Here is a 13319-nt window from a genome sequence, read left to right on the forward strand (position 1 = left end):
GCCAGCCTTTAAGAGACATAATGCAGCCAGGCCTCTTGGCTTGCGGCCACACTGTCCTGAACGCGCCCGATTTCGTCAGATCTCGGAAGCTAAACGGGGCAGGGCCTGGTCAGTACTTGGATGGGAGACCTCGTGGAAATACCTGGTGCTGCAAGCTTTTTCGTCTCCTGGGTAACTTCATCATAGCTCTTAATACTCTCTTTCTGTCTGGAGGTGTTATAATTGAGGAATTGTACACGTACCCGGCTACTTTCAACAGCCTTTGCTGCACTGGTATTTTTCCCTCTATTTTTCTTTATTTTTTTTGCTGGCAGTTTCGTCAATACCCGCCAGCCTTTAAGAGACATCATGCAGCCAGGCATCTCGGCTTGCGGCCACATCATCCTGAACGCGCCCGATCTCGTCAGATCTCGGAAGCTAAACGGGGCAGGACCTGGTCAGTACTTGAATGTGAGACCTCCTGGAAATACCTGGTGCTGCAAGCTTTTACGTCTCCTGGGTAACTTTATCGTAGCTCTTAATACTCTCTATCTGTCTGGAGGAGACATAATTGAAGTATTGTACACGTACCCAGCTACTGTCAACACCCTTTGCTGCACTGATATTTTTCCATCCATTTTTTTTTTTTTTTTTTTTTTTTTTTTTTTTTTTTTTTTGCTGGCTGTTCCGTCAATACCCGCCAGCCTTTAAGAGACATCATGCAGCCAGGCATCTTGGCTTGTGTCCACACCGTCCTGAACGCGCCCGATCTCGTCAGATCTCGGAGGCTAAACGGGGCAAGGCCTGGTCAGTACTTGGATGGGTGTCCTCCTGGAAATGCCAGGTGCTGCAAGCTTCTTACGTCTCCTGGGTAACTTCATCGTAGCTCTTAATTCTCTCTTTCTGTCTGGAGGAGATATAATTGAAGAATTGTACACGTACCCGGCTACTTTCAACAGCCTTTGCTGCACTGATATTTTTCCCTCCATTTTTCTTTTTTTTTTTTTTTTTTTTTGCTGGAAGTTCCGTCAATACCCGCCAGCCTTTAAGAGACATCATGCAGCCCGGCCTCTTGGCATGCGGCCACACCGTCCTGAACGCGCCCGATCTCGTCAGATCTCGGAATTTAAACGGGGCAGGGCCTGGTCAGTACTTTTATGGGTGACCTTCTGGAAATACGAGGTGCTGCAAACTTTTTACGTCTCCTGGGTAACTTCATCGTAGCTCTTAATTCTGTCTTTCTGTCTGGAGGAGATATAATTGAAGAATTGTACACGTACCCGGCTACTTTCAACAGCCTTTGCTGCACTGATATTTTTCCCTCCATTTCTCTTTTTTTTTTTTGCTGGCTGTTCCGTCAATACCCGCCAGCCTTTAAGAGACATCATGCAGCCAGGCATCTCGGCTTGCGGCCACACCATCCTTAACGCGCCCGATCTCGTCAGATCTCGGAAGCTAAACGGGGTAGGACCTGGTCAGTACATGAATGTGAGACCTCCTGGAAATACCTAGTGCTGCAAGCTTTTACGTCTCCTGGGTAACTTTATCGTAGCTCTTAATACTCTCTCTCTGTCTGGAGGAGATATAATTGAAGTATTGTACACGTATCCAGCTACTGTCAACACCCTTTGCTGCACTGATATTTTTCCATCCATTTTTCTTTTTTCTTTTTATATATTTTTTTTTTGCTGGAAGTTCCATCAATACCCGCCAACCTTTAAGAGACATCATGCAGCCAGGCCTTTCGGCTTGTGGCCACACCGTCCTGAATGCGCCCGATCTCGTCAGATCTCGGAAGCTAAACGGGGCAGGGCCTGGTCAGTACTTGGATGGGAGACCTCCTAGAAATACCAGGTGCTGCAAGCTTTTTACGTCTCCTGGGTAACTTCATCGTAGCTCTTAATACTCTCTTTCAGTCTGGAGAAGATATAATTGAAGAATTGTACACGTACCTGGCTACTTTCAACACCCTTTGCTGCACTGATATTTTTACCACCATTTCTCTTTTTTTTTATTTGCTGGATGTTCCGTCAATACCCGCCAGCCATTAAGAGACATCATGCAGCCAGGCCTCTCGGCTTGCGGCCACACCGTCCTGAACGCGCCCGATCTCGTCAGATCTCGGAATTTAAACGGGGCAGGGCCTGGTCAGTACTTTTATGGGTGACCTTCTGGAAATACGAGGTGCTGCAAACTTTTTACGTCTCCTGGGTAACTTCATCGTAGCTCTTAATTCTCTCTTTCTGTCTGGAGGAGATATAATTGAAGAATTGTACACGTACCCGGCTACTTTCAACAGCCTTTGCTGCACTGATATTTTTCCCTCCATTTCTCTTTTTTTTTTTTGCTGGCTGTTCAGTCAATACCCGCCAGCCTTTAAGAGACATCATGCAGCCAGGCATCTTGGCTTGCGGCCACACCATCCTGAACTCGCCCGATCTCGTCAGATCTTGGAAGCTAAACGGGGCAAGACCTGGTCAGTACATGAATGTGAGACCTCCTGGAAATACCTGGTGCTGCAAGCTTTTACGTCTCCTGGGTAACTTTATCGTAGCTCTTAATACTCTCTATCTGTCTGGAGGAGATATAATTGAAGTATTGTACACGTACCCAGCTACTGTCAACACCCTTTGCTGCACTGATATTTTTCCCTCCATTTTTCTATTTTTTTTTTTTTTTTTTTGCTGGAAATTCCGTCAATACCCGCCAGCCTTTAAGAGACATCATGCAGCCAGGCATCTCGGCTTGCGGCCACACCATCCTGAACTCGCCCGATCTCGTCAGATCTTGGAAGCTAATCGGGGCAGGACCTGGTCAGTACATGAATGTGAGACCTCCTGGAAATACCTTGTGCTGCAAGCTTTTACGTCTCCTGGGTAACTTTATCGTAGCTCTTAATACTCTCTATCTGTCTGGAGGAGATATAATTGAAGTATTGTACTCGTACCCAGCTACTGTCAACACCCTTTGCTGCACTGATATTTTTCCATCCATTTTTCTTTTTTTTTTTTTTTTTTGCTGGAAGTTCCGTCAATACCCGCCAACCTTTAAGAGACATCATGCAGCCAGGCCTCTTGGATTGCGGCCACACCGTCCTGAATGCGCCCGATCTCGTCAGATCTCGGAAGCTAAACGGGGCAGGGCCTGGTCAGTACTTGGATGGGAGACCTCCTAGAAATACCAGGTGCTGCAAGCCTTTTACGTCTCCTGGGTAACTTCATCGTAGCTCTTAATACTCTCTTTCTGTCTCCAGGTGATATAATTGAAGAATTGTACACGTACCCGGCTACTTTCAACACCCTTTCCTGCACTGATATTTTTCCCTCCATTTTTCTATATATTTTTTTTTTTTTTTCTGGAAATTCCGTCAATACCCGCCAGCCTTTAAGAGACATCATGCAGCCAGACATCTCGGCTTGCGGCCACACCGTCCTGAACGCGCCCGATCTCGACAGATCTCGGAAGCTAAACGGGGCAGGACCTGGTCAGTACTTGAATGTGAGACCTCCTGGAAATACCTGGTGCTGCAAGCTTTTACGTCTCCTGGGTAACTTTATCGTAGCTCTTAATACTCTCTATCTGTCTGGAGGAGATATAATTGAAGAATTGTACACGTACCCGGCTACCTTCAACACGCTTTGCTGCACTGATATTTTTCCCTCCATTTTTCTTTTTTCTTTTGTTTTTTGCTGGAAGTTCCATCAATACCCTCCAGCCTTTAAGAGACATCATGCAGCCAGGCCTCTTGGCTTGAGGCCACACCGTCCTGAAGACGCAAGATCTCGTCAGATCTCGGAAGAAAAACTGGGCAGGGCCTGGTCAGTAATTGGATGGGTGACCTCCTGGAAATACCAGGTGCTGAAAGCTATTTACATCTCCTGGGTAACTTCAGCGTAGCTCTTAATACTCTCATTCAGTCTGGAGGAGATATAATTGAAGAATTGTACATGTACCCGGCTACTTTCAACACCCTGTCCTGCACTGATATTTTTCCCTCCATTTTTCTATTTATTTATTTTTTATTTTTTGCTGGAAGTTCCGTCAATACCCGCCAGCCTTTAAGAGACATCATGCAGCCCGGCCTCTTGGCTTCCGGCCACACCGTCCTGAACACGCCCGATCTCGTCAGATCTCGGAAGCTAAATGGGGCAGAGCCTCGTCAGTACTTGGATGGGAGACCTCCTGGAAATACCAGGTGCTGCAAGCTTTTTACGTCTCCTGGGTAACTTCATCATAGCTCTTAATACTCTCTTTCAGTCTGTAGGAGATATTATTGAAGAATTGTACACGTACCCGGCTACTTTCAAAACCCTTTGCTGCACTGATATTTTTCCCTCCATTTTCCTTTTTTCTTTTTTTTTTTGCTGGAAGTTCCGTCAATACCCGCCAGCCTTAAAGAGACATCATGCAGCCGGGCCTCTCGGCTTTCGGCCACACTGTCCTGAATGCGCATGATATCGTCAGATCTCGGAAGCTAAACGGGGCAGGACCTGGTCAGTACTTGAATGAGAGACCTCCTGGAAATACCAGGTGCTGCAAGCTTTTACGTTTAATGGGTAACTTTATCGTAGCTCTTAATACTCTCTTTCTTTCTGCAGGAGATATAATTGAAGAATTGTACACGTACCCGGCTACTTTCAACACCCTTTCCTGCACTGATATTTTTCCCTCCATTTTTCTATTATTTTTTTTTTTTTTTTTTGCTGGAAGTTCCGTCAATACCCGCCAACCTTTAAGAGACATCATGCAGCCAGGCCTTTCGGCTTGTGGCCACACCGTCCTGAATGCGCCCGATCTCGTCAGATCTCGGAAGCTAAATGGGGCAGGGCCTGGTCAGTACTTGGATGGGAGACCTCCTAGAAATACCAGGTGCTGCAAGCTTTTTACGTCTCCTGGGTAACTTCATCGTAGCTCTTAATACTCTCTTTCTGTCTCCAGGAGATATAATTGAAGAATTGTACACGTACCCGGCTACTTTCAACACGCTTTGCTGCACTGATATTTTTCCCTCCATTTTTCTTTTTTCTTTTGTTTTTTGCTGGAAGTTCCATCAATACCCTCCAGCCTTTAAGAGACATCATGCAGCCAGGCCTCTTGGCTTGAGGCCACACCGTCCTGAAGACGCAAGATCTCGTCAGATCTCGGAAGAAAAACTGGGCAGGGCCTGGTCAGTAATTGGATGGGTGACCTCCTGGAAATACCAGGTGCTGAAAGCTATTTACATCTCCTGGGTAACTTCAGCGTAGCTCTTAATACTCTCATTCAGTCTGGAGGAGATATAATTGAAGAATTGTACATGTACCCGGCTACTTTCAACACCCTGTCCTGCACTGATATTTTTCCCTCCATTTTTCTATTTATTTATTTTTTATTTTTTGCTGGAAGTTCCGTCAATACCCGCCAGCCTTTAAGAGACATCATGCAGCCCGGCCTCTTGGCTTCCGGCCACACCGTCCTGAACACGCCCGATCTCGTCAGATCTCGGAAGCTAAATGGGGCAGAGCCTCGTCAGTACTTGGATGGGAGACCTCCTGGAAATACCAGGTGCTGCAAGCTTTTTACGTCTCCTGGGTAACTTCATCATAGCTCTTAATACTCTCTTTCAGTCTGTAGGAGATATTATTGAAGAATTGTACACGTACCCGGCTACTTTCAAAACCCTTTGCTGCACTGATATTTTTCCCTCCATTTTCCTTTTTTCTTTTTTTTTTTGCTGGAAGTTCCGTCAATACCCGCCAGCCTTAAAGAGACATCATGCAGCCGGGCCTCTCGGCTTTCGGCCACACTGTCCTGAATGCGCATGATATCGTCAGATCTCGGAAGCTAAACGGGGCAGGACCTGGTCAGTACTTGAATGAGAGACCTCCTGGAAATACCAGGTGCTGCAAGCTTTTACGTTTAATGGGTAACTTTATCGTAGCTCTTAATACTCTCTTTCTTTCTGCAGGAGATATAATTGAAGAATTGTACACGTACCCGGCTACTTTCAACACCCTTTCCTGCACTGATATTTTTCCCTCCATTTTTCTATTATTTTTTTTTTTTTTTTTTGCTGGAAGTTCCGTCAATACCCGCCAACCTTTAAGAGACATCATGCAGCCAGGCCTTTCGGCTTGTGGCCACACCGTCCTGAATGCGCCCGATCTCGTCAGATCTCGGAAGCTAAATGGGGCAGGGCCTGGTCAGTACTTGGATGGGAGACCTCCTAGAAATACCAGGTGCTGCAAGCTTTTTACGTCTCCTGGGTAACTTCATCGTAGCTCTTAATACTCTCTTTCTGTCTCCAGGAGATATAATTGAAGAATTGTACACGTACCCGGCTACTTTCAACACCCTTTGCTGCACTGGTATATTTCTCTCTATTTTTCTTTTTTTTTTTTGCTGGCAGTTCCGTCAATACCCGCCAGCCTTTAAGAGACATCATGCAGCCAGGCATCTCGGCTTGCGGCCACACCATCCTTAACGCGCCCGATCTCGTCAGATCTCGGAAGCTAAACGGGGCAGGACCTGGTCAGTACATGAATGTGAGACCTCCTGGAAATACCTAGTGCTGCAAGCTTTTACGTCTCCTGGGTAACTTTATCGTAGCTCTTAATACTCTCTCTCTGTCTGGAGGAGATATAATTGAAGTATTGTACACGTATCCAGCTACTGTCAACACCCTTTGCTGCACTGATATTTTTCCATCCATTTTTCTTTTTTTTTTTTTTTTTTGCTGGAAGTTCCGTCAATACCCGCCAACCTTTAAGAGACATCATGCAGCCAGGCCTTTCGGCTTGTGGCCACACCGTCCTGAATGCGCCCGATCTCGTCAGATCTCGGAAGCTAAATGGGGCAGGGCCTGGTCAGTACTTGGATGGGAGACCTCCTTGAAATACCAGGTGCTGCAAGCTTTTTACGTCTCCTGGGTAACTTCATCGTAGCTCTTAATACTCTCTTTCTGTCTCCAGGAGATATAATTGAAGAATTGTACACGTACCCGGCTACTTTCAACACCCTTTCCTGCACTGATATTTTTCCCTCCATTTTTCTATATATTTTTTTTTTTTTTTCTGGAAATTCCGTCAATACCCGCCAGCCTTTAAGAGACATCATGCAGCCAGACATCTCGGCTTGCGGCCACACCGTCCTGAACGCGCCCGATCTCGTCAGATCTCGGAAGCTAAACGGGGCAGGACCTGGTCAGTACTTGAATGTGAGACCTCCTGGAAATACCTGGTGCTGCAAGCTTTTACGTCTCCTGGGTAACTTTATCGTAGCTCTTAATACTCTCTATCTGTCTGGAGGAGATATAATTGAAGAATTGTACACGTACCCGGCTACCTTCAACACGCTTTGCTGCACTGATATTTTTCCCTCCATTTTTCTTTTTTCTTTTGTTTTTTGCTGGAAGTTCCATCAATACCCTCCAGCCTTTAAGAGACATCATGCAGCCAGGCCTCTTGGCTTGAGGCCACACCGTCCTGAAGACGCAAGATCTCGTCAGATCTCGGAAGAAAAACTGGGCAGGGCCTGGTCAGTAATTGGATGGGTGACCTCCTGGAAATACCAGGTGCTGAAAGCTATTTACATCTCCTGGGTAACTTCAGCGTAGCTCTTAATACTCTCATTCAGTCTGGAGGAGATATAATTGAAGAATTGTACATGTACCCAGCTACTTTCAACACCCTGTCCTGCACTGATATTTTTCCCTCCATTTTTCTATTTATTTATTTTTTATTTTTTGCTGGAAGTTCCGTCAATACCCGCCAGCCTTTAAGAGACATCATGCAGCCCGGCCTCTTGGCTTCCGGCCACACCGTCCTGAACACGCCCGATCTCGTCAGATCTCGGAAGCTAAATGGGGCAGAGCCTCGTCAGTACTTGGATGGGAGACCTCCTGGAAATACCAGGTGCTGCAAGCTTTTTACGTCTCCTGGGTAACTTCATCATAGCTCTTAATACTCTCTTTCAGTCTGTAGGAGATATTATTGAAGAATTGTACACGTACCCGGCTACTTTCAAAACCCTTTGCTGCACTGATATTTTTCCCTCCATTTTCCTTTTTTCTTTTTTTTTTTGCTGGAAGTTCCGTCAATACCCGCCAGCCTTAAAGAGACATCATGCAGCCGGGCCTCTCGGCTTTCGGCCACACTGTCCTGAACGCGCATGATATCGTCAGATCTCGGAAGCTAAACGGGGCAGGACCTGGTCAGTACTTGAATGAGAGACCTCCTGGAAATACCAGGTGCTGCAAGCTTTTACGTTTAATGGGTAACTTTATCGTAGCTCTTAATACTCTCTTTCTTTCTGCAGGAGATATAATTGAAGAATTGTACACGTACCCGGCTACTTTCAACACCCTTTCCTGCACTGATATTTTTCCCTCCATTTTTCTATTATTTTTTTTTTTTTTTTTTGCTGGAAGTTCCGTCAATACCCGCCAACCTTTAAGAGACATCATGCAGCCAGGCCTTTCGGCTTGTGGCCACACCGTCCTGAATGCGCCCGATCTCGTCAGATCTCGGAAGCTAAATGGGGCAGGGCCTGGTCAGTACTTGGATGGGAGACCTCCTAGAAATACCAGGTGCTGCAAGCTTTTTACGTCTCCTGGGTAACTTCATCGTAGCTCTTAATACTCTCTTTCTGTCTCCAGGAGATATAATTGAAGAATTGTACACGTACCCGGCTACTTTCAACACCCTTTGCTGCACTGGTATATTTCTCTCTATTTTTCTTTTTTTTTTTTGCTGGCAGTTCCGTCAATACCCGCCAGCCTTTAAGAGACATCATGCAGCCAGGCATCTCGGCTTGCGGCCACACCATCCTTAACGCGCCCGATCTCGTCAGATCTCGGAAGCTAAACGGGGCAGGACCTGGTCAGTACATGAATGTGAGACCTCCTGGAAATACCTAGTGCTGCAAGCTTTTACGTCTCCTGGGTAACTTTATCGTAGCTCTTAATACTCTCTCTCTGTCTGGAGGAGATATAATTGAAGTATTGTACACGTATCCAGCTACTGTCAACACCCTTTGCTGCACTGATATTTTTCCATCCATTTTTCTTTTTTTTTTTTTTTTTTGCTGGAAGTTCCGTCAATACCCGCCAACCTTTAAGAGACATCATGCAGCCAGGCCTTTCGGCTTGTGGCCACACCGTCCTGAATGCGCCCGATCTCGTCAGATCTCGGAAGCTAAATGGGGCAGGGCCTGGTCAGTACTTGGATGGGAGACCTCCTAGAAATACCAGGTGCTGCAAGCTTTTTACGTCTCCTGGGTAACTTCATCGTAGCTCTTAATACTCTCTTTCTGTCTCCAGGAGATACAATTGAAGAATTGTACACGTACCCGGCTACTTTCAACACCCTTTGCTGCACTGGTATATTTCCCTCTATTTTTCTTTTTTTTTTTGCTGGCAGTTCCGTCAATACCCGCCAGCCTTTAAGAGACATCATGCAGCCAGGCATCTCGGCTTGCGGCCACACCATCCTGAACGCGCCCGATCTCGTCAGATCTCGGAAGCTAAACGCGGCAGGACCTGGTCAGTACATGAAAGTGAGACCTCCTGGAAATACCTAGTGCTGCAAGCTTTTACGTCTCCTGGGTAACTTTATCGTAGCTCTTAATACTCTCTCTCTGTCTGGAGGAGATATAATTGAAGTATTGTACACGTATCCAGCTACTGTCAACACCCTTTGCTGCACTGATATTTTTCCATCCATTTTTCTTTTTTCTTTTTTTCTTTTTTTTTTTGCTGGAAGTTCCGTCAATATCCGCCAACCTTTAAGAGACATCATGCAGCCAGGCCTTTCGGCTTGTGGCCACACCGTCCTGAATGCGCCCGATCTCGTCAGATCTCGGAAGCTAAACGGGGCAGGGCCTGGTCAGTACTTGGATGGGAGACCTCCTAGAAATACCAGGTGCTGCAAGCTTTTTACGTCTCCTGGGTAACTTCATCGTAGCTCTTAATACTCTCTTTCTGTCTCCAGGAGATAAAATTGAAGAATTGTACACGTACCCGGCTACTTTCAACACCCTTTGCTGCACTGGTATATTTCCCTCTATTTTTCTTTTTTTTTTTTGCTGGCAGTTCCATCAATACCCGCCAGCCTTTAAGAGACGTCATGCAGCCAGGCATCTCGGCTTGCGGCCACACCATCCTGAACGCGCCCGATCTCGTCAGATCTCGGAAGCTAACGGGGCAGGGCCTGGTCAGTACTTGGATGGGAGACCTCCTAGAAATACCAGGTGCTGCAAGCTTTTTACGTCTCCTGGGTAACTTCATCATAGCTCTTAATACTCTCTTTCAGTCTGTAGGAGATATTATTGAAGAATTGTACACGTACCCGGCTACTTTCAAAACCCTTTGCTGCACTGGTATATTTCCCTCTATTTTTCTTTTTTTTTTTTGCTGGCAGTTCCGTCAATACCCGCCAGCCTTTAAGAGACATCATGCAGCCAGGCATCTCGGCTTGCGGCCACACCATCCTGAACGCGCCCGATCTCATCAGATCTCGGAAGCTAAACGGGGCAGGACCTGGTCAGTACATGAATGTTAGACCTCCTGGAAATACCAGGTGCTGCAAGCTTTTTAAGTCTCCTTGGTAACTTCATCGTAGCTCTTAAAACTCTCTTTCTGTCTCCAGGAGATATAATTGAAGAATTGTACACGTACCCGGCTACTTTCTACACCCTTTGCTGCACTGGTATATTTCCCTCTATTTTTCTTTTTTTTTTTTGCTGGCTGTTCCGTCAATACCCGCCAGCCTTTAAGAGACATCATGCAGCCAGGCATCTCGGCTTGCGGCCACACCATCCTGAACGCGCCCGATCTCGTCAGATCTCGGAAGCTAAACGGGGCAGGACTTGGTTAGTACATGAATGTGAGTCCGCCTGGAAATACCAGGTGCTGCAAGCTTTTACGTCTCCTGGGTAACTTTATCATAGCTCTTAATACTCTCTATCTGTCTGGAGGAGATATAATTGAAGAATTGTACATGTACCCGGCTACTTTCAACACCCTTTGCTGCACTGATATTTTTCCCTCCCTTTTTCTATTTTTTTTTTTTTTTTTTTTTGCTGGAAGTTCCGTCAATACTTGCCAGCCTTTAAGAGACATCATGCAGCCAGGTCTCTTGGCTTGCGGCCACACCGTCCTGAACGCGCCTGATCTCATCATATCTCGGAAGCTAAACGGGGTAGGGTCTGGCCAGTACTTGGTTGGGCGACCTCCTGGAAATACCAGGTGCTGCAAGCTTTTTACGTCTCCAGGGTAACTTCATCGTAGCTCTTAATACTCTCTTTCAGTCTGGAGGAAATATTATTGAAGAATTGTACACGTACCCGGCTACTTTCAACAGCCTTTGCTGCAATGATATTTCTCCCTCCATTTTTCTTTTTTTTTTTTTTTTTTTGCTGGAAGTTCCGTCAATACCCACCAGCCGAAAGAGACATCATGCAGCCGGGCCTCTTGGCTTTCGGCCACACCGTCCTGAACGCGCCCGATATCGTCAGATCTCTGAAGGTAAAAGGGGCAGGGCCTGGTCAGTACTTGGATGGCTGACCTCCTAGAAATACCTGGTGCTGCAAGCTTTTTTGTCTCCTGGGTAACTTCATCGTAGCTCTTAATACTCTCTTTTTGTCTGCAGGAGATATAATTGAAGAATTGTACACGTACCCGGCTACTTTCAACACCCTTTGCTGCACTGGTATTTCTCCCTCCATTTCTCTTTTTTTTTTTTGCTGGATGTTCCGTCAAAACCCGCCAACCATTAAGAGACATCATGCAGCCCGGCCTCTTGGCTTGCAGCCACACCGTCCTGAGCGCCCCCGATCTCATCAGATCTTGGAATTTAAACGGGGCAGGGCCTGGTCAGTACTTGGATGGGTGACCTCCTGGAAATGCCAGGTGCTGCAAGCTTTTTACGTCTCCTGGGTAACTTCATCGTAGCTCTTAATACTCTCTTTCTGTCTCCAGGAGATATAATTGAAGAATTGTACACGTACCCGGCTACTTTCAACACCCTTTCCTGCACTGATATTTTTCCCTCCATTTTTCTATTTTTTTATTTTTTTTTTTGCTGGAAATTCCGTCAATACCCGCCAGCCTTTAAGAGACATCATGCACCCAGGCATCTCGGCTTGCGGCCACACCATCCTGAACTCGCCCGATCTCGTCAGATCTTGGAAGCTAAACGGGGCAGGACCTGGTCGGTACATGAATGTGAGACCTCCTGGAAATACCTGGTGCTGCAAGCTTTTACGTCTCCTGGGTAACTTTATCGTAGCTCTTAATACTCTCTATCTGTCTGGAGGAGATATAATTGAAGTATTGTACACGTACCCAGCTACTGTCAACACCCTTTGCTGCACTGATATTTTTCCATCCATTTTTCTTTTTTTTTTTTTTTTTTGCTGGAAATTCCGTCAATACCCGCCAACCTTTAAGAGACATCATGCAGCCAGGCCTCTCGGCTTGCGGCCACACCGTCCTGAATGCGCCCGATCTCGTCAGATCTCGGAAGCTAAACGGGGCAGGGCCTGGTCAGTACTTGGATGGGAGACCTCCTAGAAATACCAGGTGCTGCAAGCCTTTTACGTCTCCTGGGTAACTTCATCGTAGCTCTTAATACTCTCTTTCTGTCTCCAGGAGATATAATTGAAGAATTGTACACGTACTAGGCTACTTTCAACACCCTTTGCTGCACTGATATTTTTCCCTCCATTTTTCTTTTTATTTTATTTTTTTGCTGGAAGTTCCGTCAATATCCGCCAGCCTTTAAGAGACATCATGCAGCCAGGTCTCTTGGCTTGTAGTCACACCGTCCTGAACGTGCCCGATCATATCAGATTTCGGAAGCTAAACGGGGCAGGGCCTGGTCAGTACTTGGATGTGTGACCTCCTGGAAATACCAGGTGCTGCAAGCTTTTTATGTCTCCTGGGTAACTTCATCGTAGCTCTTAAAACTCTCTTTCTGTCTCCAGGAGATATAATTGAAGAATTGTACACGTACCCGGCTACTTTCAACACCCTTTGCTGCACTGGTATATTTCCCTCTATTTTTCTTTTTTTTTTTTGCTGGCAGTTCCGTCAATACCCGCCAGCCTTTAAGAGACATCATGCAGCCAGGCATCTCGGCTTGCGGCCACACCATCCTGAACGCGCCCGATCTCGTCAGATCTCGAAAGCTAAACGGGGCAGGACCTGGTCAGTACTTGGATGGGAGACCTCCTGGAAATACCTCGTGCTGCAAGCTTTTACGTCTCCTGGGTAACTTTATCGTAGCTCTTAATACTCTCTATCTGTCAGGAGGAGATATAATTGAAGTACTGTACACGTACCCAGCTACTGTCAACATCCT

General features: G+C 46.4%; 10 non-coding genes and 30 pseudogenes across 10 annotated transcripts; all 40 read left to right on the plus strand.

Moving 5' to 3' along the window:
* Positions 1-38: 38 nt before the first annotated feature.
* On the plus strand, positions 39-157 carry LOC136742634 (5S ribosomal RNA). Its single transcript, XR_010815005.1, has one exon. It is a non-coding gene; the product is annotated as a 5S ribosomal RNA (ribosomal RNA).
* Positions 158-366: 209 nt separating this feature from the next.
* Positions 367-485, plus strand: LOC136742731 (uncharacterized; annotated as a pseudogene).
* Positions 486-716: 231 nt separating this feature from the next.
* Positions 717-835, plus strand: LOC136742790 (uncharacterized; annotated as a pseudogene).
* Positions 836-1054: 219 nt separating this feature from the next.
* On the plus strand, positions 1055-1173 carry LOC136742835 (uncharacterized; annotated as a pseudogene).
* A 210-nt stretch (positions 1174-1383) lies between these two features.
* On the plus strand, positions 1384-1502 carry LOC136742834 (uncharacterized; annotated as a pseudogene).
* A 224-nt stretch (positions 1503-1726) lies between these two features.
* Positions 1727-1845, plus strand: LOC136742890 (5S ribosomal RNA). The gene has a single exon (XR_010815059.1). It is a non-coding gene; the product is annotated as a 5S ribosomal RNA (ribosomal RNA).
* A 211-nt stretch (positions 1846-2056) lies between these two features.
* Positions 2057-2175, plus strand: LOC136742778 (uncharacterized; annotated as a pseudogene).
* A 210-nt stretch (positions 2176-2385) lies between these two features.
* LOC136742897 (uncharacterized) lies at positions 2386-2504 on the plus strand (annotated as a pseudogene).
* Positions 2505-2722: 218 nt separating this feature from the next.
* Positions 2723-2841, plus strand: LOC136742908 (uncharacterized; annotated as a pseudogene).
* Positions 2842-3056: 215 nt separating this feature from the next.
* LOC136742970 (5S ribosomal RNA) lies at positions 3057-3175 on the plus strand. Its single transcript, XR_010815091.1, has one exon. It is a non-coding gene; the product is annotated as a 5S ribosomal RNA (ribosomal RNA).
* A 218-nt stretch (positions 3176-3393) lies between these two features.
* Positions 3394-3512, plus strand: LOC136742751 (uncharacterized; annotated as a pseudogene).
* Positions 3513-3727: 215 nt separating this feature from the next.
* Positions 3728-3846, plus strand: LOC136742915 (uncharacterized; annotated as a pseudogene).
* A 221-nt stretch (positions 3847-4067) lies between these two features.
* LOC136742851 (uncharacterized) lies at positions 4068-4186 on the plus strand (annotated as a pseudogene).
* A 216-nt stretch (positions 4187-4402) lies between these two features.
* On the plus strand, positions 4403-4521 carry LOC136742931 (uncharacterized; annotated as a pseudogene).
* A 220-nt stretch (positions 4522-4741) lies between these two features.
* Positions 4742-4860, plus strand: LOC136742635 (5S ribosomal RNA). Its single transcript, XR_010815006.1, has one exon. It is a non-coding gene; the product is annotated as a 5S ribosomal RNA (ribosomal RNA).
* A 216-nt stretch (positions 4861-5076) lies between these two features.
* LOC136742916 (uncharacterized) lies at positions 5077-5195 on the plus strand (annotated as a pseudogene).
* Positions 5196-5416: 221 nt separating this feature from the next.
* Positions 5417-5535, plus strand: LOC136742852 (uncharacterized; annotated as a pseudogene).
* Positions 5536-5751: 216 nt separating this feature from the next.
* On the plus strand, positions 5752-5870 carry LOC136742932 (uncharacterized; annotated as a pseudogene).
* A 220-nt stretch (positions 5871-6090) lies between these two features.
* LOC136742637 (5S ribosomal RNA) lies at positions 6091-6209 on the plus strand. The gene has a single exon (XR_010815008.1). It is a non-coding gene; the product is annotated as a 5S ribosomal RNA (ribosomal RNA).
* Positions 6210-6419: 210 nt separating this feature from the next.
* LOC136742849 (uncharacterized) lies at positions 6420-6538 on the plus strand (annotated as a pseudogene).
* Positions 6539-6753: 215 nt separating this feature from the next.
* On the plus strand, positions 6754-6872 carry LOC136742646 (5S ribosomal RNA). Its single transcript, XR_010815017.1, has one exon. It is a non-coding gene; the product is annotated as a 5S ribosomal RNA (ribosomal RNA).
* Positions 6873-7090: 218 nt separating this feature from the next.
* LOC136742690 (uncharacterized) lies at positions 7091-7209 on the plus strand (annotated as a pseudogene).
* Positions 7210-7424: 215 nt separating this feature from the next.
* On the plus strand, positions 7425-7543 carry LOC136742917 (uncharacterized; annotated as a pseudogene).
* Positions 7544-7764: 221 nt separating this feature from the next.
* On the plus strand, positions 7765-7883 carry LOC136742853 (uncharacterized; annotated as a pseudogene).
* A 216-nt stretch (positions 7884-8099) lies between these two features.
* Positions 8100-8218, plus strand: LOC136742934 (uncharacterized; annotated as a pseudogene).
* Positions 8219-8438: 220 nt separating this feature from the next.
* LOC136742638 (5S ribosomal RNA) lies at positions 8439-8557 on the plus strand. The gene has a single exon (XR_010815009.1). It is a non-coding gene; the product is annotated as a 5S ribosomal RNA (ribosomal RNA).
* Positions 8558-8767: 210 nt separating this feature from the next.
* Positions 8768-8886, plus strand: LOC136742850 (uncharacterized; annotated as a pseudogene).
* A 215-nt stretch (positions 8887-9101) lies between these two features.
* On the plus strand, positions 9102-9220 carry LOC136742639 (5S ribosomal RNA). The gene has a single exon (XR_010815010.1). It is a non-coding gene; the product is annotated as a 5S ribosomal RNA (ribosomal RNA).
* A 209-nt stretch (positions 9221-9429) lies between these two features.
* LOC136742903 (uncharacterized) lies at positions 9430-9548 on the plus strand (annotated as a pseudogene).
* Positions 9549-9771: 223 nt separating this feature from the next.
* Positions 9772-9890, plus strand: LOC136742902 (5S ribosomal RNA). The gene has a single exon (XR_010815060.1). It is a non-coding gene; the product is annotated as a 5S ribosomal RNA (ribosomal RNA).
* A 210-nt stretch (positions 9891-10100) lies between these two features.
* On the plus strand, positions 10101-10218 carry LOC136742666 (uncharacterized; annotated as a pseudogene).
* Positions 10219-10428: 210 nt separating this feature from the next.
* On the plus strand, positions 10429-10547 carry LOC136742769 (uncharacterized; annotated as a pseudogene).
* A 210-nt stretch (positions 10548-10757) lies between these two features.
* On the plus strand, positions 10758-10876 carry LOC136742786 (uncharacterized; annotated as a pseudogene).
* Positions 10877-11096: 220 nt separating this feature from the next.
* On the plus strand, positions 11097-11215 carry LOC136742753 (uncharacterized; annotated as a pseudogene).
* Positions 11216-11431: 216 nt separating this feature from the next.
* On the plus strand, positions 11432-11550 carry LOC136742924 (uncharacterized; annotated as a pseudogene).
* Positions 11551-11759: 209 nt separating this feature from the next.
* Positions 11760-11878, plus strand: LOC136742707 (uncharacterized; annotated as a pseudogene).
* A 219-nt stretch (positions 11879-12097) lies between these two features.
* On the plus strand, positions 12098-12216 carry LOC136742877 (uncharacterized; annotated as a pseudogene).
* Positions 12217-12431: 215 nt separating this feature from the next.
* On the plus strand, positions 12432-12550 carry LOC136742965 (5S ribosomal RNA). The gene has a single exon (XR_010815086.1). It is a non-coding gene; the product is annotated as a 5S ribosomal RNA (ribosomal RNA).
* Positions 12551-12766: 216 nt separating this feature from the next.
* Positions 12767-12885, plus strand: LOC136742796 (uncharacterized; annotated as a pseudogene).
* A 210-nt stretch (positions 12886-13095) lies between these two features.
* Positions 13096-13214, plus strand: LOC136742700 (uncharacterized; annotated as a pseudogene).
* Positions 13215-13319: the final 105 nt, after the last annotated feature.

The sequence above is a fragment of the Amia ocellicauda genome, unplaced genomic scaffold (genome assembly GCF_036373705.1).
Source record: "Amia ocellicauda isolate fAmiCal2 unplaced genomic scaffold, fAmiCal2.hap1 HAP1_SCAFFOLD_75, whole genome shotgun sequence".
In the NCBI taxonomy this organism is placed as follows: domain Eukaryota; kingdom Metazoa; phylum Chordata; class Actinopteri; order Amiiformes; family Amiidae; genus Amia; species Amia ocellicauda.